At 41.1% G+C, this 20,344-nt stretch overlaps 1 long non-coding RNA gene across 1 annotated transcript in view; it reads left to right on the top strand.

The window, feature by feature from the left end:
• The window catches only part of LOC120318153, a 43,893-nt gene extending 23,921 nt beyond the window's left edge, over positions 1 to 19,972 (top strand). Inside the window, exon 3 of the long non-coding RNA XR_005559425.1 lies at positions 18,552 to 19,972. This is a non-coding gene — a long non-coding RNA (uncharacterized LOC120318153). The remainder of the gene's footprint in view (positions 1 to 18,551) is intronic.
• Positions 19,973 to 20,344: the final 372 nt, after the last annotated feature.

Here is a 20,344-nt window from a genome sequence, read left to right as displayed (position 1 = left end):
ATTGTAAGTCTTAATATATTTCCACTGCTACATCAAGGATGGAGAGGATACTATGAAGGCTTCCAATACAGATTAAACTGGGCAAGCAGTCTAAAGTCAAAAAGCATAATAATTAACTTAATAGGGACTCTGCAAATAACTCAGTCTGTTGTGATGTTTGTTATGCTATGATCAATTTGATGAGTTAGTCTTTTCACCTGAGAAACAGCAAAGAAACCGATTTGTTACATTTAAATTGAAACATTGAGAAAACAATTTGAAACCAGGTTATGCATCCGAATTCATCCAAGGCCACTATGGAGTCACTCTGACTTGGAAAAATTATGGAGAGATTTAAACTGAATAAGGTTTCCTCTCAAGTGAACTGAATCAGAAACTTCCAAACTTTCATTAACAAGCCAGACATTTGGAGATTGTCTCCCAATGTAAATATTGTGGGGTGGAGTCAAAATGAAAAGAATGTGAGAGGCATTGAGTGGTATAATTTTCTGACAGTTCTAGCTTCATTCATAGCAAATAGTTTTACTTCTGTTCTCCAACCATGACACTTTTGGATGTTAAAATAAATTGACTGCAAAGGGATTTTGCAGCTCATATTTTTTCCCTCTCTCTATTCCTCAGTCCTCTCCTCTTCAAAAGGCATATTTGCAGTATGATGAAATATGTGGAAATTAGGAGATATAGCTGTAGGTTGCTCAGAAAATATTTGATGTTTGTCCTTCAATCACTATCGCTGAGTGCACTACATCTGTCATTTACTCTTGTAATATTTCACTCTCTGTATCTGGAAGATCAACTGAAGAAAGGTAAACTGTTTTCATTCATCATAACATCCATCTTTACAGCAACCATCCTTCTAAAATTGTGCAGACTTCTTGCATAGATACTTTATATCTCACAGGGGAGAGGGAAGAGAAGAGGAACAAAAACACACATTTCCAGACAGAGTGTTACCCTCTGGAACACTCCCAAACCCTCAGAATCATCCTCACCAAAAAAAAAATCTCCAATTGTGTTCCTTGCAACCATTCTTAGCATGACCAAATTTAAGAGATTCCTCCACTTAATTAGTAAGGAGGTGCAGAAATTAGCTTTTTGGCAGTGCCCTTCTTTCCCTGTCTTACCAAATTAGTTCATGGGGGGGATTAAAAAAGAAAGAATATGTTTGCTCAATGCAAACATAACATTCTAGAAGCATAGCAACAGAGATAAAGAAGGTCTTATCTAACCCACCAGCCAGCCTACATTATGGTATTGAGGTAAAATAAAAATAGCCATCTTCTATGGACTTCTGATGGCCTCACCACAGTCATTCTGCAGCAACCAGTTCACCACAGAAAATCTTCCAGTAACTTCTAGCCACACCCTTATGGCTCTAATTCCCATTAAATTTGCAATTATACTCTTTTATTGCTAAAAACTGTACACTCTGGCGCCTACGGCTCAGTCTCAGAAGTGCAATTAGGCATACTGTGGCAAATCAGGTTCCAAAAGGTAAAAGAAAAGTCAGTAGGTGCAGGGTTCTGTGTCCTCTTCTAGCAAGAAAGCAGATGTTTATGCCTCAGTAACTCTGAACAAGCTTTATCGGGAAGGTAAGAATAATTCAATAGAGAGTAGAAAATGGGAATGATTACACAAATACCTTTTTTTTAAAAAAAACTAAGCAATGTCGACAACCAATGTTGATAATCTCAGCAGAACATTTCCAAATAGTAAAAATAATTGTAGAGATAACCAAATGACAAAAGGTTAAATTAAGTTTTATTTCCATTCAGTATACAAGCACAGCTGCTCTTCAAGTTTCTCAAAAGTTTCTTTGTTTTAAAGAATTGAAGTAAAGGAGACGGTAAAAGCAACATCCTCTGATCTTTGAGAATTTTATTCACTTTCTGAACTTTGTTATACACATCCAATTAATTCAGCTGCAGATGAACCAGAACTTTGTTTGGAAAAAAATAGAGGAAAGAGAACTATTTATAGTTTTAAAAAATAATAATATGATTCTTTTTCTCTGCTTTGTTGTGCTTTCCTACATCCAAAAGAAATATACAACATCCTTGATTAGCAGGAAATACAATAGATAATAATAGAATTATAAGAATAATATTTCAGCAATACCAAATGATATAATGGAAAACTTTAAATTTCCATATCCCAAAAGACAAGAAACCAAGTGATATAATCATAATTATTATTACAGAATAATTTTCCTTGAAGCTAGGTATTTATGAATATATCAAGGGTAATTACGACTAGTTCACAGATTTTATTTCATTTTTGTACCATATTGATGATGAGCAGTATACAAAATAAATGCTCATCACTATCAAAGGGCTGAGTTCTCAATTGCAAAATATGAACTGAATTTCAGATCTGAATGTTCCTGCAATATTTCTCTAGAGGATGGCTAAGAATGATCTTCTATTGAGTATCAGTGAGGAAGAAGAAAGTCTGTTACATATTTAATTGAAGAAAGGATGAACCTTACTGGCCTGAAAATATGACTTTGCCATTGTACTTGGGGTTTGGTGGCAGTGGAGACCCTCTTCAATGGCTGTGTTGCGTCCTTGGCGGGAAAGCAGACACGAGAAGCAGCTGGAGTTCTCAGTTTCTTTTATTCAGCGTTCAGCTTACAGGAAGATGGCTTCAGCCTCGCCCAAACGCCTCGCAGCCTCTTATATAGGCAACTCCCGGGTAAATGGGTTACTTTTCCCGCGCCAGCAACCGCGCATGCGCACGGCGCTGGCGACAGCCTGTCTGGTCCCGGGCAGCTTTGCACCTGCCCGGGACTGCCTGCAAACGCCCAAGCCGTTTGCAAGGCTCGGGACATAACACCCCTTTCCCCCGGGCTAAAACTACTACCAACATACAACATTTATTTTATACGACAATTTGCTCCCCAGTGCTCCCACTGTTTACTGGCTTTTGCTTTGCCAGCAATGTTATGTAGTCTTCTAGGTACTTGGGAGATTTCTTTGCTCTCTGTGACCTTCTTAGCTCTGGATTACTGGCATAATTCCCCTGACTGGAGGGAGGCGTGAGACTGTTCTCTCTATTGTGCCCTGGTGTCTTCCAAGGACTGTGCCCCGATGCCTGGCCTGCTTGCTTGCCCACCGGGCTCGTCAGTCCAGGGCTTCTGTTACTTTGTGACCTGGTTGACCTACCTAGCTGTAGACCCTCAGGCCCCTTGAAGTGATAGCCGCTGCTGGGCGTCTCTGTAGAACCTCCTAGGTCAGTCCAAGACCTGTCAGGAGGCTGTCCATTCCCTGAACCCCATTCTGTGTTCGGGCTCATGTGGGTTTCTGTACTTTCCCAAAACTCAGGTGTTCCCTGATTTGTGCTAGGGTTGTTGTAGTCAGGACTTGGTTCCTCGACTAGCTCTGTGTATGTTTGACCCCCTGTAGGATTTGGGGTAAGGTCAGGCCAACCTTGGGGATTGTGTGCCAGCTCTCTTGCGGGGAATGATTTGTTGGAATGCCCCCGGGTATCCTCCGTGACTGGAGTGCTGTGTGACGTGTGTGGAAAGTGAGTATGCCCCGGGGTGACTCCCTGGCTGGAGTAGGCGTGGATGCCTGGTAGTTAAGTAAGCTCATGGAATTCTTGTTCGGAGCTCTCGCGGAACCCTGGGATGGGCCGTTTGTGGCTCCCTCAGTGGAGATGGGCAGCAGCTCGTGCCCTTCCCTTTGCTCCAAAGGGTCCCCCTCCCCCTGGAAAAGACCCAGGAATCTCAGCAGAAAAGTCTCGCCTAGAGCGAAGTTGGTCGATGTGCCGACGTAGGACACGACCGTTGTCCAGGGCAACCTCGTAGGAGAGAGGACCTGTGATCCTGGACACAGAAGCGGGGACCCATGTATGACCAGGCCCGTAATTGCGAGCCCAAACCGGGGCACCCACAAGTAGTTGTCTAGGTGACCTAGGATGTGAGGTAGATGAAGGCAGTCTGTCCGGATGCAACCGGTCAAGTCTAGTAGTAAGTTGGCGCCCCCAACGAAGTTCAGCTGGACTTCTCCCTGTAGAAGTGGACGGTGTGGTGCGATAAGAAAGGAGAAAGTCAGCCAACCTGTGATGCCAGTCCCCGTAGGTGAGTCTCTTCAAGGCGTCCTTTGCGATGCGCACCATGCGTTCAGCCATACCGTTGGTGGACGGGTGAAAAGGCGCAGACGTGGCATGACGAATCAGGTTTGCCTGTAAGAAAGCTTGGAATTCGGAGGAGGTGAATTGAGGGCCGTTGTCGGACACAATGACATCTGGCAGCCCGTGTGCAGCAAAAATCCCCCTCAGTACCTGAATAGTCTTTGCAGTGGTGGTGGATGAGACAGGCACAACCTCAAGCCATTTTGAATGGCTGTCAACAAGGACCAAGAAGAACTGGCCCTGAAAGGGCCCAGCGTAGTCAATGTGCACCCTAGACCATGGGGACTGTGTTTCCTCCCATCTATGCACAGGAGCTTGGGGCATCTCTGGGCGAGATCGTTGGCACAGGTGGCATGCGTGCACCTTAGCCTCAATATCTTTATCTAAACCAGGCCACCACAAGTGGCTTCGTGCAAGAGCCTTCATACGGACAATGCCAGGATGACCCTCGTGGAGGGATTCTAAGACCCTAGTCCTCATTGAGGTGGGAATGACAACTCTGTTTCCCCAAAGCAGACAACCCTGAGAAAGGGACAGTTCATTTCTTTTGGACCAGAAACTCTGAAACTCAGGACTAGGGCAGTGCTCAGGCCACCCGGACAGGACCCAGGAGCGGACACGTGAAAGTGTGTGATCTGTACCCGTTTCAGCGGTAACATCCCTGGCACTAAGAGGGAGCTCGGGCAAGGCTTGGATTGATAGAATGTTGACAGCTGGCGCGGGGTCAGCTTCTACTACTGGCAGAGGCAACCTACTGAGGCCATCAGCATGGCCCATTTCTTTCCCAGGCTTGTGGAGTAATGAAAAATCATATGCAGACAAAAAATAGACCACCTAAGCATTCTAGGGGAAATGATGTGGGGAGTCTGCTTACGTGTGGTAAACAGTCCCAGCAGAGGCTTATGGTCAGTGAAGACCGTGAAATGCCTGCCATATAGAAAATCGTGGAATTTTTTAATTCCAGCAACAACAGCCAGAGCCTCCCTGTCTATCTGAGCGTAGTTGCGCTCGGCAGAAGACAGTGTTCTGGAGTAGTATGCAATAGGAACCTGAGTTCCATCAGACCTGAGGTGACTCAGGACAGCTCCAACCCCGTAGGGGGATGCATCACAAGCGATGCACACAGGGAGAGACTCGTTGAAATGTGCAAGAACACTGTTAGAAGTGAGCAAGGCCTTGACTTCTTTAAAGCAAGCCTCATGTGCTTGTGACCACAGCCACACAGCTTGTTTGTCTAGTAGCCTGTGAAGAGGCTCAGCTACACTAGCTTTATGTGGAAGAAAAGAATTGTAGAAATTCAGGAGGCCTAGGAAGGCCTGAAGTTCGGCCTTAGACTTTGGCCTGGGTGCTTCTAAAATAGCAGTTAGTTTGGATTCAGCAGGATGAATCCCAGCAGCATCAATTTTGAATCCCAGAAATTCAGTAGAAGGCACCCCAATCTTGCATTTGTCTTTTCTGAGCTTGAGGCCTGATTCCCTGAATCTTAACAGGACAGCCCTAAGTCTTTCAGCTAGAATGTGTGTGGAGTCTCCTGCAATCAAGACATCGTCAAAGTAGGGGCAGACCCCTGGTATACCTCGTAGTGTGTTTTCCATTACGCTTTGGAAAATCCCAGGAGCGACATTTACTCCAAACTGTAGCCTTTTTACTTTAAAGGCTCCCCTGTGGGTCACAATGGTCTGAGCTATGGCAGCATCATCATCAACAGGCAGCTGTTGATATGCTTGAGCTAGGTCAAGCTTTGCAAAAACACGCCCCCCCTTGAGAGAGGCCAGGATGTGACTGACCACAGGAACAGGATAGGCATGTTGCTGCAATGCCTTATTGAGTGTGCATTTGTAATCAGCACAAATGCGAATGTCCCCATTTGCCTTTAGAGGCGTGACAATGGGGGTCTCCCAGGGCTGGAATCAACAGGTTCTAGGATTCCCTGTTGGATTAGTTTGTCTAATTCAGTGTCAATCTTACTTTTTAAAGCAAAAGGGACCCTTCTTGCTTTAATCCTAATGGGAGTGACAGTGGGGTCTAGCTTTAAGGACACAGGTGGTCCTTTGAATGTGCCCAGCTGGGGGCTGAAAACATCTGCAAATTCTTTGCAGACTTCCTGTAGGTCGAGTGTTTGTAAGCTGTTGAGTCCTGTGACGTGTATCCCCAGGGCCTCAAACCAATCGAGTCCTATGAGACTCGTTCGTTCACCCCCTACTACTAATAAGTCTAGTGGACCTTCAAAACTCTTGTATTGCACGTTAAGGGTGGCCTCCCCCTTAACACACACTCTTGAGTTCTGAAAATCTGTTAATACAATATCAGAAGGCCTTAACTTGGCCTTAGACCCACTTCTGGAACAAATCTTCCTAAATGTATGCAATGAAATGATGGACAGGGCAGACCCTGTGTCTAGTTCCATAGATAATGGAACCCCTTGTAGCTTCACGTTGAGTGACAGCTTTTTCTTCATGGGCTTGTGTGTGCCTGTTCTACAGATGCTTCTTCGCGAAGCGCAAAACCCTACCCTATTCTGGCTGGGGAATCTGGTACCTTTCAGGCGTTCTTCTTGGGGTTGTGCCTTTCGTCGGCTCAGACACACAGCTGCAATGTGCCCTTGTTTGCCGCATGCCCGGCAGGTAGCGGAGCGGAACTTGCAGTCGGTTCTTCTGTGGCGACCTCCACAGCCGATGCACTTGAGCGGAGCCGAAGAGCTTCCCTTCTGGTTCTCTTCCTTCGCGGGGTGTAGACGGTCGACTTCCTCGTCCGGATCCTCCTCGGAGTTTCGTCGGACGTCTTCCTGGTGCACGGACGCACCCTCTGCACTGTTTCTGATCGGCCGCATGTTTTTGATGGCGCCGCCTGCTGCTTCTTCTGCGGTGACTTCCCTTAAGGCGTCTTGGAAGGATAATTCTTCCTTGGCAAAAAGTCTCTGTTGTAGCTCTCGATGCCTTAGCCCGCACACGAATCGGTCCCTCAGTCGTTCCTCGAGGTCCTTGAACTCGCAGGGCTTGGCGGCCTTCCGTAGCGCGGCGATGTATTCCTTGGCTGTTTCACCGGACCGTTGATCCCTCTGCTCGAAGGTGTGGCGCCATGAGATAACGGACACCTTGGGGTGGAAGTGCTCTTTCATCAGCTTCTTCAGGTCTGCGTAGCTTACAGACTCTACTGGAACAGGTGCTGCAAGGTTTTCTGCGATTTCGAAGGCGTCTTGGCCGCAAACGCAAAGCAGGGTGGCGGCCTTCAAGCTATCTTCCCTCACTTGGTTTGCCTTGAAGTAGTTCTCCATTCTGGATACGTAGGACTCCCACCGCTCTGGATGTGAGACGTCGAATTCCGAAAGCCTTCCGATTTTCGCCATCTTCGGATCTTCAGGAGACGGGTCTATCAGCCAGCCTACCCCCGAATGCGCACCGGATTGGCGGGCAGCTGCCGAGTCGACGCCGTTCCTCTTCCGCCGCTCAGGACTCCTTGGGTAAGCTTACACTTCTTCCTTTCCAGGTAGTGCAAGGCATCCCATCCTCGTCGCCAGTGTTGCGTCCTTGGCGGGAAAGCAGACACGAGAAGCAGCTGGAGTTCTCAGTTTCTTTTATTCAGCGTTCAGCTTACAGGAAGATGGCTTCAGCCTCGCCCAAACGCCTCGCAGCCTCTTATATAGGCAACTCCCGGGTAAATGGGTTACTTTTCCCGCGCCAGCACCCGCGCATGCGCACGGCGCTGGCGACAGCCTGTCTGGTCCCGGGCAGCTTTGCACCTGCCCGGGACTGCCTGCAAACGCCCGAGCCGTTTGCAAAGGCTCGGGACATAACAGGCTGTGTTGATTGTGAGGTGTTAATAGGGTGTCGCTGCTGATTATGGTTGCTGCTGATTCTGTTTTTACTGCTGTTTCTATTGATGGTTTATAGGTTTGTAAGCTTTTCTATTAATTGTTTTGTGATTTGAGTATTATTGTAATTGTTGTGAGCTGCCTAGAGTCACTGAGGTGAGATAGGAAACTATGCAAATTGGATGGATGGGTGAATGAACCATAGGGAACTGAAAAGCCACAAGGACCACCATCACCATTTCTACTAACAGATTTCGTATTCAGAATTTAGCCCTCCCCAATCTGAATAAAAAGGGGGGAAACTCATATAAAAAAGTTATCGTTGCAAAGCCAGATGGAGAGATGAAACTATTAATGCTTAGTATATATATCATGAGTCTTTCCAAGGCATTATGTGTATATTCAAAAAGAAATAGATTATTAGTGTCCTTTCATACTAACTTAAAATGAACCAAATAAGGGTTCCAGAATGCTAAGCCATCTCTTTTAGCAATAGGGAATAGATACACTTCCAAATTGTCAGAGTTCCATGCAATGATGCATTAGCTTTTTAGTTCAAATTAAGAAAGCAGCCATAGAAGCCTCTTACTTATACTAGCAAGACTGCTGCAGGACAGTTGATTTTTGATATCTATTTTAGATGCATCCTTCATAACCCCATTTTCAATTCTAGTTATGTTTGAATGTTGTATTTATTTGCTCTTATACCTTTTACAAAAAGACAGTGCTGCTTAAACATTTGACTCTCAACTGATAGTTTGATAAAAGAATAATAGATCACCTGTTCTGAATATATTAAGTTCTATAAAAGTTTTAGTACAGGGAAAATCTTTCACCTATTTATTCCTCATAAGGAATATGACAAGAATAACTATACAAAATGGTAGAAAGTAAGTTTATCTTGAAAAAATGCTTTCTATGCAATTCAATACATAGCTAGTTAAAAATAAACTCTATTAAATAAATGAAATGTCTAGGTAAGCATTAATGTATTAATAGAGCATTTATTCCATATTTTTAGTGAAAATTCTTTCCCTTTTTAAAGTACTAGGGACTAAATATGCCAGCATTAGTTGTGCAATCAATAACAAAGATAAAGTTATTAACATGACAACATTTGTCTGCAAAATAGATGAATATGTCTAGTTTTTTTCAGATCTCTGTGCACCTTAAATCACAGAACATGAATGAGCCAGACAATAATGACTAGCTATAGTCCTTAACATAAACAGAAGAATTTCCCCATCATTTCTCTTCCGAATAAAGCTTTGTATGGATTCAGAAAGAATATAATCTTGGATTCTGGAGTCAGATAAGAGGCAGTGTAGCCTGCAGCTGGATAGTGAGCAGGGTAAGAAGCTCAGAAGAGATCCTCATTTGTTTCTCAGGCTGTAAAGAAAATCTGGGCGGGGGGGGGGAGAGAGAATTGTACTTTCAGACTTGCAAGGTTCTGCCAATGTAGCTTTACAATAAAGTGGAAATGTCTCATACTATTGTGATTCCTATCTGGTTTACCCCACGAGACCCATGGTTGTAACATTTCAGAAACTGCCTCATATAAAGCTGTAGAATACATAAAGAGAAAGAGGGCTTCTGAAATTAGGCTGTATGGATCCGCTTCTCAATACCATATTTTTCATTCGTATTCCAAAATTTTCTTCTTTCTTCACAGTGCTACTCAGGAACAGCATCTTGCTAATTTAACAAAAAGTTAAGCGAGGTTTGACAAGGTTAGTAGTTGGACTGGAGATGATTAGGAGATAGCAAGATGTAACCTAAATTGGGAAACAAAACAATCAAGCAACCAAACACAAAGTCATTGCCAGCCTATTTGCATATAATTGCTAAGAACTCACCAGGAGCTGGGCAAGACTCAAAGGAGATTTTATCCTTTTCATGTACTACACTTACTAAATATATCGCAATGTATTTAGTTTTCAAGTAAATTGCATGGAGGCACAACTATTCATTCAGTAGGAAATATTATTTATATCCCTCTGCATCAATTTTCATTCAGTTCAGCAGGTATCATAAAGCAGATGTGCTCCTAAATCATTATTCTTTCTTTCTTTAAAATGTTAGTCTATACTGTACCAGGGGGGAAATTATTAGACCTCAAAAACAGCTTATTAAAAATGTATACTGCTTATGACAGCCTCTTTCAGAAACATAACCCCCTAACTAATTCATGTTCACTTACCCTGCAGATTTCTATTTATAATACTTCACAATTTCCCTGTATTTGTGTTATAAATTATTCAGTGACACCAAGGTTTTTATTTTGATGAGGGAATTTTTGATGAATTTGACAGAGTAATTACTTCAGATCCTGTTCAGAATTGCTATAAAAATATTTAATTTTATTGACTCTAATAAATAATTAAAACAGGAACACTTGCATAGCTTATGGTTCCTTGTTTCTGTTTGCTTCTCTCTAATTAAAACAGCAATGTTGTTATGTGCACCATTTTTAATATGTTTACATCCAATTTGGTGATTTAAAAAACTACTAAGAAAATGAGGCTTGTGAATATATGGACTTATTTCAGTTCCACCTGCCTTTCTGGTCTATGTATTACTCTGCCCATTATTTCTTTGACAATTCATAGTATTTATACAATTCATGTAACAGTCTCAAGTCCTTTTTCCCACAGAGATTTTCAGTACTAAGAGTAGTTCATACCATAGAATGGATTAGAGTATAACTAAGTGTTTATGATCTAATTATTTATTCAAATAATTATGAATTTCATGTGAACAAGGTATCTATCACCAGAGTGGAGAGTAGAGTTATATTTTCACTTTTTCAAAACATTAGTGTGTATGTGATATGCTATAGATCAGTGGTTCTCAATCTGTGGGTCGGGCCCCCATTTGGGGTCGAACGACCATTTCACGGGGGTTGCCAAACAACGCAGTCTGCCATTTTTTCCCCCTTTTCCTTAGCTGTACTACTCCCTTTTATTCTATTGGCTTTTGAAAGCCAATAAAATAGACTTTCTTGAATAGAGTCTAATTCTATTGGCTTTCAAAAGCCAATAGGAATTGTCCAGGCTGTCTCTGCCCTGCTGAGCCCGCCAAAAGTCCCATTCTGCAAATGGTGCTGCACCAGTTGAGTAGTCCTCGACTTATGACTGGTTGAGTAGTCCTTGACTTACGACCGGTTGGGGGTCGTGGCATTAAAAAGGTTGAGAACCACTGCTGTAGATAGTTCACTCATGACAAGACTCCCAATTTACTCATGTAACCTTTGACAATACTGCTACAAAACTTGTCCTTCTTGATATCAAGTTAAAGATTCCAAATCCCATGATAGGAATAAAATCTGAACTAAGGATAGATGACAAGTCCTGACTCATGGATTTATTGATGATAAAGAGAAGTACCTAGAATTAATCCAGAATCAGTACCTTGGACAGTGCACTGAGCTAATTCAGGGGAAGACTAAGAGATACTGGTTAATTTAAATTTAAGATCTTTTTTGTTTTAATTGTTTTATTCAATATCTGTTAGCCACCTAGATTCACCTTTGATGCTATGGCAGCTTACAAATTTAATATTTATTTATTTATTTAAATAGTCATACAAACTTACACCAAGTGCAAATTGGAAACAGTAAAACAATGATCAAGTATGGATAAAGTACAGTTTCAAATATATTCATTTCTTATTTTATCTACCAAAGTTTGTTATATGAAAAGCAAAAGTGGCTTTCCATAAAAATTAAAACTCATTTTAACAAGAGCTGCCAAGAAGGAGTTCAAAACAGCGAGCAGTAACAAGAAGGCAACAAAATGGGTACAACTCTTTTGCAAGAGAAGTTGAAAAAGGTTGTGCTGAACAATCACACTTATTCTGAAAAGCCTTTTGAAAAAAAGAAAGCTGTACCTTGACCAAGTTAAAGGCCAATTAAATGGAAACAAAGACATTTCCTTGGAAAGATCAAGGTTGGGTTGGGTTTTTGGGGGGATGGTGGTATTTTACTCTTTTGGTCGATTGAATTGTTTTCATTTTTTGTTTTTAGATGTAAGCCACCAAAAGTCATTTGGGAGCCAAACAGCTTATAAATTAAAATAAATATCAAAAAATCAAAAATGCAGAAATGTAAACTCAGACACTCTGCTGTGTGCCAGTGGAATGAACATATTCAAATATATGAGAAGCTGAAGTGGGATTTCAAGTTGCACATTAAAAAAAAACATAAAAGATCATGGATTGACTGCCATAGAATAATCTGGTTGCATAAGAAGCAAAAGGGGTAAAAATAGGAACATCTAAAAAAAAATACTGTATTTAGTTTGTTCCAATACAGTTTTATTCCCCTGTGGTAGATTGGAATATGAAAACAACAGACAATACTACACTTCTCAATCATGTATCCTAAGACTGGGCAAATGAAAAGCTCAAATTCCAGTTTTATACAAGTCATGCAGTGCTATGTTTTCAAGGGGAAAACTGCTGCTATTATTGTATATCTAGTCCAGCCCTAACCAATGTTAGTAGCTGACTGATTACATATCAGCAAGTCAATGCAATAGCAAGTTCTGTGATTTTCAGGAAGCTGTAAATGTATTTCAGTGGCAACCACCAAAGTTTGCACAGCAGTAAATAATGCTTTACGTCACTAACAGTTGCAGGTTCTTCAGTTGTTCACTAAGTGATACAAACAATTCATCTGCACTTAAACCTAAAAATATTGTAATTAACTACTGTATACTATAACAGAGCACCAAAGAATTGAAACCTTTGAACTATGGTGCTGGAGAAGATTTCTGCGAGTCCCCTGAACTGCAAGATGATCAAACTGGTCAATCCTAGAGGATATCAACCCTGACTGCTCTTTAGAAGGCCAGATCCTGAAGTTGAAACTCAAATACTTTGGCCACCTAATGAGAAGGAAGGGCTCACTGGAGAAGAGCCTAATGCTGGGAAAGATTGAGGGCAATAGAAGAAGGGGACGGCAGAGAATGAGGTGGCTGGATGGAGTCACTGAAGCAGTAGGCGTGAGCTTAAATGGACTCCAGAAGATGGTAGAGGACAGGAAGGCCTGGAGGAATGTTGTCCATGGGGTCATGATGGGTCAGACACGACTTTGCAACTAACAACAACAACAAGTACTATAGCAAGAGGTGCACCAAATAAACAGGAAGCAAACCTCTTTGCTATTCAAAAATCCACACTAAGTATGATACCCAGTTGTGTGCCTCTTTCCTTTGACTGAAAGTCTGCAATGGGAAATTATTTCACTTTTTCCCTTCTTTTCTGCCCCATTCAAAATTATCTTCATGTGGACAAAAATAATTAAGCAGAAATAATGTTTGTAATGAAACATAGCAAAACCAACTAATTAGGTAGCTCTGTTCCCACTATTCATCTGCTTAAAATCACAACTCTCTAAGGTTGCTATTGGACATGCATGTATTGTATATGGATACAGATGTACAAATATGAACACTTTTCTTTGCTTGGAAATGTAAGTGCTTGAAAACAGGCAGAAGAATAAAAGCAAGCAGTTTCCCTCACACACACATTTATTGACCAAGCAGCCAAAATTCCTGGTAAATAAGGTCCCATATTGTACAGAGAGATTCAGATGACTATCAGTATGGTTCTCCTTTACATCTTTCAACTGAATGTGCAGAGACAGGAGAATTGAATACTAGTGTTACACGCAAAATCTTGTTTTCTGTATTCTTTAAAACATCAACTGTTCATGAAGAGGACTATATATGCATGAAGAGGACTATATAAACAGCTATTTTGGTGAAAGGGAACCCTCTAAATATATTAAAGTAAACAAAGCTGTGGACAGCAAGGCTGTCACCATATAGTCAAACAACTTTTAATATGAGCTGGATTGAAACTTACATCCATCTCTATTTAGCATCCTCAGTCTTACTTGACCATAAAATTTATGGGTGACTGAAAGGACTAAAGGCTTATATTTTGCATATTTATATATAGAGATAGCCATAATAATCTGCACTGGGGGGAAAAGTCTAATTCTGGTATATTTGTGCATTAATCAAATTTCTATGGCTGTCCATCTACCCAAATAAACTCTGGGTGGTGAACAGAGAACAAATCTCAATCCATTAAAAAACCAAACCATGGCTACACTCAAGGCTCCTATAAAAATATTATACCCCTTGCACAAACCACTGCTCCAGGAAATTAGCATCTTAACTTCAATGGCTGGTGAAAGATCCAGGTCTTTACTGCCTTCTGAAAGGCCAATAGATATAGACCAGGGGTGTCAAACTGCCTATCCACGGGCCAGATGCATCATAGCAAAACCTCGCCCACCCCATTGCTGGCAATGGCAAAAAAAGTCATGATACATCGCGACACGTCACATGACATTGTGAATTTGATACTCCTGATATAGACCATAAATTTGTTTGAGTAGAAGCTATTCCAAAAAAGATTTCCTTCCTGGACCTATCAGATGATATTGCTTCACCAAGGGACTTGGAACATGGCACCCTGCCAAGCTGATGGAATAGGAAGAAACATTGGGGATTTACAGACTTTCAAGTAACCTGGCCCTATGCCATGTAAAACTTCAAAAATGAATTGCGCCTGAAAGCCTATTGTGAATCAGCTCACCTGGCAGGTAGTTACCATGCTGTGTCCAAAACTGTATGTGCAATTGCACTCTTACCCACTTCTACATCCTTTCAAGGGCCAACCCGTGTAGAATATGCTGCAACAGTTCATGGACAGATGATTAAGACATGAGTTACCATCTAGGAATGAGCACAACTGTTATACAAAATGGTGTCCTGGCCATGACTGCCTTTTGCCCCTTGAATAAGACCTTATAATGGCCAGAAGGACTCCCAGAATGTATATCAATTCTGCCTGGGGAAGTTTAACCCTGTATGGAATTAAAGTTTAAAGATTAATTGTAGTTAAAGTTTAATTTATTTATTAGACATGCTTTTTGTAGATTCCATCCCAATGCACAGAGTACAGAGTATTAAATATATCTATGGAAAATTGGGGAAAAATCAAGTGCAGGAGGTGCATGCAATGGTAATTACTTTTTAATAGCTGCTAATTACAAGAATTGCTGGATATACAGATGAACCTTTAGTTCATGTTCTGAAACTCTTGATGAATTTTAGTGTAGTGAAAGCACTGTTTGTAAGAGTCATTTTAAAACAAAAATGGTGCTGATCTTTAATGTTAGACCATGTCACAGAAATGCAAAAGAGGAATTAATCCCTGAGGCATTCCCAGATGCTGATTTTGTTTCTTATCTACTCTGGAATCATTATTTTAGGACATAATAAATTAAACCATAACATCCAAAATATATTCACTTGATCATCTTTCAATGTGATGCATGCCATCATCTGTCAACAACTTCCTTCTACATTCTACAGCAAACAAGCAAACCTAATTCTTTGCGATAAGCAAACAAATCCAAATATGGAGTCAGAAATGGCAATGTTTAAATATCATTTCCATCTCCAGGGACTTTTCCTCTGATATTAAGATGGTCATTCTTAAACAAGGAAGTTCAAGGACAGATGTCAACATAAAGCAGCTGAATTACAATTTCTGAAGAAATTCACTTCCTCTGACTTGAACAAGGACAATTATTGTTCATTAATCAACTATTTAATGAGGTCACAAAGGAAGGGAAATTTGGATCCTCACCCAACAGCTTCCCACAACTCAATCATGCATGTTTATTTACTTGTATTTCAGGATGTACCTCATGAAACAGGCAATAAACTGTGAAGCCTTGTGCAATAATAAATTGGATAATTCTTACAATGACCCAGATTCCTTTACTATTTTGTCAAAGTACTGCTTCAATGAAAATTGCATAGAGCAGTACAACATGTAATTATTTAATAATGGTCTGATGGTTTTATTTCATTTTTCCCCTTTGGAAGGCATCTTTATTTGATTATTTATTTGAAAAAAAGAGTAAGAGAATGATGGAGAGAGTTTGCATGTATGTGTGTCAGAACTCTTAACTAAATATTACCCAGATCCATCTGTATATACATATATACTGGAAAAAAAATCAGGATTATTCAGCTGGAAAATCTTCCAAAGGAATTGATATAGGTCTTTAAGACATTGCATGATTTGTTGTACGAGAAAGGAGATCCATTTCATTACAATTTTTTTGTACAGACTCTTAGTTTTGATGTAATGCAACAATTATTTTTCATCAAACCAACTGCAAAAATAGTAGGCATCCTAACATTAATCTACATAGTTCAGTCTACTAAGTTAGGGCCTTTCAACCCATGGTACGCATACTACTGGTGGTACTTCGGCACCTGGCAGGTGGTATGCATATGACGGGTTGAAAAGCACTGTAAAAAAAGTGTATAAAAGTGTAAAAATAGATGAGCTGAAGTGGCATCAGTGCCAGAGAGACCTGGAGGAGAGTCAGTTGGAGCAGCCTAGCGTTGCTGGGGCTCTGCTGAAAGTCCAGGATCGGCCCACGTGGCTCCAGCTGATCGGTGCTTCCAGCACACCCGGAAGAGAAAAGAGGAGGAAGGGGAGAGAAGAGAAGATATAAAAGGAGAAGGAGGAGGGAGAGAAGATATAAAAGGAAGAGGAGGAGGGAGAGAAGAAGTGATATAAAAGGAAGAGGAGGAGGGAGAGAAGAAAGGATATAAAGGGAGTAGTAAAACCAGTACTTTTTTCTTTTCTTTTCTTTTTTAATGTTTGTAACATTTTCTTAGATTATAAAATAAAATAAAATACAAAAACAAATAGTAGGACACAGTGGGGAGGAAAAAGGGAAAGAAAAGTGAGGGGGAGAAGGGAAAAAGAAAAGGTATTGACTTTCAACTTCCTCTGTTGCAGTAGAATGAAGCATTAACATCGAACCTCAACTTTTTACTTTTTTCATAATAGTATAATTAGCCATTTCTATAACAATAAATCAATCTAATCAGTAAAAACCAAAATTCTCCCCCCTTTTTTTTTAGTCATCAGGTTTTTGACACCTTGCTAAAGCAGTGGTGGTACTTGGCTACTGTCATATCCTAAAAGTGGTACAATCTGTAAAAAGGTTGAAAAGCCCTGTACTAAGAGATAATGCCTTGCAGAGTTCAGCATATAAACCAAGATGCACTTTTTGTGCTCTGCACATTTGGAAATTATGGAAAATTATGGAAAATCCCTTGAAAACATGTTGGGGGTTTTCAAGATCTCAGTGTTGCTCTTTCATTTGTTTTGTTTTTTTTTTTAAGATGTTCAAAACTCATTCTATACAATCACTGGTTCCTGAAATATGCATGTATATTAATATATTAAATTATTGATAGTATGGTGATTATTGCCAGTAATTGATGGAAAGTTATTTGTTATTCAGAAAACACTTTCCTGCAGGTTCCTGCAATTTCAACTCCCTCTATCACTTCTTCTCTGTTCATGAGAATTAAGTCCAGTATGGCTGTTCCCTCCTCTACCTTTTGGGCAACCAAGTTGTTGGTTAGGTTGATAAGGAATCTATTCAATTTCTCACTTGGTGCCTAATTAATCTTCCAGTTGATGTCAGGGTAATTAAAGTCCCCCATTACTATAGTAGTGTGTATCCTACATATATTTCTTAATTGGTTAGCAAAAAGTACACCTACTTTTTCTGCTTGGTTGGGTGGCCTGTAGTACATACCTATGGCAATGTCATTCTTTTTTTCTTTGATATGCATTCTAAGAGGTTTTTGTCTTTGGTCTTGTGCATTTCTGTAGCAATACAGTGGTCTTTTACATATAGTGCAACTCCATCTCCTCTTTTATGGGGTCTGGGTTTTTTAACAGTTTTTATCCTTCTATCAGTATGTTCCACTCATGGGTTTCATCCCACCAAGTTTCAGTAATTCCAATTATATCATATCTACCTTCATGTATTAATAATTCTAGTTCACCCTGTTTGTTCCCCAAACTTTCTGCATTTGTATATAGGCATTTGAGATCTTTATGTCTGACTCTGGGTATGCTTCCAATGTTTCCTATCTGGTGTTTGAGTTTGTCTTCCTTCCCATACCTCCTTACCTCATCATTTGATTTGTTTTCTAGGGGTTTTTGCTTGTAATTATCTCCTAGAGATCCTAAAGTTTGGTCACGCTCCCCCCCCCCTCAGTTTTAGTTTAAAGCCCTCCTAATAAGTTGAGCCAGACATTTTCCAAAAGCATTCTTCCCAGTTTTTGTGAGATGCAGCCCATCCCTTACCAAAAGTCCATCGTTGAGGTAGTGCAGACCATGGTCCAGGAATCCAAAGTTCTTTTGGCAACACCAACCCTTTAGCCAGTGGTTCATTTCTAGAATCCTTTTTTTCTCTTACTGGATGTTAAGCTTTCATTGGCAGTATGGATGAAAAAACTACTGGTGCACCTAACTCGTAAACTTTGGACTAGATGACCTACAAGGTCCATTCCAACTCTGTTACTCTATTCTGTTTTGTTCTGTTCATGCAAAAGGAACATTCTGCAGGAAACCATTATTGTCACCAATCCTTGCAGAGTTACATTATTTTATAAGTAAAATATTTGATGGTGAGGAGGTTCTGTGTCATTGTATAAGGAGGTTTAGATCAGTGAAACTTCCCTGTATATTACCTGTATTACAGGACAAGAAACTCTGCCTTTAAGACTACAATCAACCTCATATCCTGAAGAAAGAGAAGAATGGCAAGGAGAAAAATGCTTTATAATGATTTCCTTAGCTGAAATATACACTGAAGAATTGTTCTGATTTTCATGGTTCATGATTGTTCTGATTTTTAGCAAGTAATAATAGCTGTTAAACTTTGTTAGAGTCTAATATCTGTTAGTCTCTCCCTGTTAGAGATTTGTAAAAGTGCACATCTTATGCAGCATCTGGGCATTTCACGAGGAATAATAAAACAATAAAAATAGTAAAATAAAACATAAAAACCAACAAAAAACCTCTGGGTACTCCCAAACACAATTAATCCAGAAACCATTTTAGAGATTCCTTGTTGTTACATCAAAATTGTCCAAAAAGGCATTATATGAAATAATCAGGGAAGGCCTATGCAATATATTGGGTCACATTAAAAAAAAATCCCACTTTCATGCATTAAGGGGACTCAGCCTTCCATCCTTCCGAGGTCGGTAAAATGAGGAGCCAAATTGTTGGGGGCAATATGCTAACTCTGTAAACCACTTAGAGAGGGATGTAAAACACTGTGGAGTGGGTATATAAGTCTAAGTAGGGAGTGGTAATGAGTATTCTCATCCCTGGGACTGAGAATAGTGATCTTGTAGGGTTTCTAACTTCAGTCCCTAGACAGATTATTCCTAAAACAATTTTACATTTGCATATTTGTTACCCAGCTCTTTAAAGAGGCGCATTTACTCTGTCACAATGTGATTATCTTTTATAAACCACCTATTCTCCATTACAAGAGAAATAAGCATAGTAGAAAAAGCAATACACAATTTATATTTAAACACGGTCCTTCTCTCCTATGAGAACAAGCATAGTGACTATATGGCATGTCCCCTGATTTTTGCAGTTCCTCCTCTACCCAATGTTTATGGAGCATAACAAACTCTAAAAGAAATCAAAGGGAAAAGAACAGGCTAGGGATGGAGTGGGGAGGCACACAGAACAACTTCCTTGTCGGGCCGTAGCAGAGGCTGCCCCGGTTACCTGTTCCGAAGGTGCCTCGACTCTCCAGGCACGCGTCCCGACGGCCCGACATCCAGCTGACTGGCGGGCATGCACGGAAGGTGCTCCGATGACCAGCTGGCATTGCTGGCTCTGCACATGCGCAGACGACGGCCAGCATACTACAACGCATGCGCAGATGGTCGGAAGGGCTAAAACTGCCCAGTGCCCATGCGCGGACGCCGAGATGAAGCTATTGACAGTAATTGAAGCAATACAAGCTGCCGAAGCGTCGGGAAGCCGTCGAAGCGTCGGGAAGCGTCGGGAGGCGGCAGCTGAAGGCTAGCATAATCGGGATGGGTCACCATATATGGGTATTTAGAGCAGTCCGGAAGAGGGTGACGGTGCATGGGTGTTAGCATGGGTGTGGGCTAGGTGGGGTATCTTTGAATTGTATAAAAGAACCATGACTGTAATGGTTGTCAGTGCTGACTTTAAACTATATTTTTGCTGTAATAAAGCAAAGTTCTTCGTTCCTGACGTGGTGGCTCTGTGTCTGTATGTGAAGTCTGGTTGTGAAGTCAAGACGAGGCAACAGTAAGTCAGCCCAAGGGACTCTTATGCAGCTTGGACGGAAAGGAGAGTTACTGGTGACGAGGAGGATGAATGGAGTTACTCCACTGCTCCTGGACAATACACCCTTGATGTTTTAAGGGATAGGTTTGGGGAAACGGGTTTCCTTCCCAAACAAGGGGTGGCTCCCCAGCCTCCTATTGGTTCATCTGG

Source organism: Crotalus tigris, unplaced genomic scaffold (assembly GCF_016545835.1).
Source record: "Crotalus tigris isolate CLP2741 ecotype Arizona unplaced genomic scaffold, ASM1654583v1 scf7180000020075.792833, whole genome shotgun sequence".
Lineage (NCBI taxonomy): Eukaryota > Metazoa > Chordata > Lepidosauria > Squamata > Viperidae > Crotalus > Crotalus tigris.
The sequence above is the reverse complement of the archived record's forward strand: the minus strand, read 5'-3'. Positions and strand labels throughout refer to the sequence as shown.